This window comes from Penaeus monodon, chromosome 30, assembly GCF_015228065.2.
Source record: "Penaeus monodon isolate SGIC_2016 chromosome 30, NSTDA_Pmon_1, whole genome shotgun sequence".
Lineage (NCBI taxonomy): Eukaryota > Metazoa > Arthropoda > Malacostraca > Decapoda > Penaeidae > Penaeus > Penaeus monodon.
Window position 1 is genome coordinate 8,406,391 of NC_051415.1, and position 479 is coordinate 8,406,869.

Sequence of the window (479 nt, forward strand, 5' to 3'; positions counted from 1 at the left end):
GGCAGTTCTGTATTACAATAAAGCTCCACAAATGATGTTTATTGATAGAGACACCAATGGAAATATGATTTAATATTACATAATAATAAGAAAATACCCCCCCCCCAAAAAAAAAAAAAAAATATATATATATATTATAATAATGATGATAATAATAATAACCAGAACGATAAAGAAATAACATATAAACGATAAGAAAACCCTACTAACAATAATAATGATAAAAGAAAAGAAAAGAAAACAAACAAACAAACAGAACAATTAGAGGAAAAAATTCCGACCACCAAATGACCATCGAAAAAATAATAGATGCAGGGAACAGACCCGAGGGTGCAATAGAGCGAGTCGATAGGCCTAAAAAAATGTCCGAAGAATCCTGCTGCGAGAGACTTGGAAGCGGGTCGCAGCCTATGGGACCGAAATACTAATAAAGATTCACTCTAGAGACTTCATTTTGAACGACGAGAATGAGGAATAGG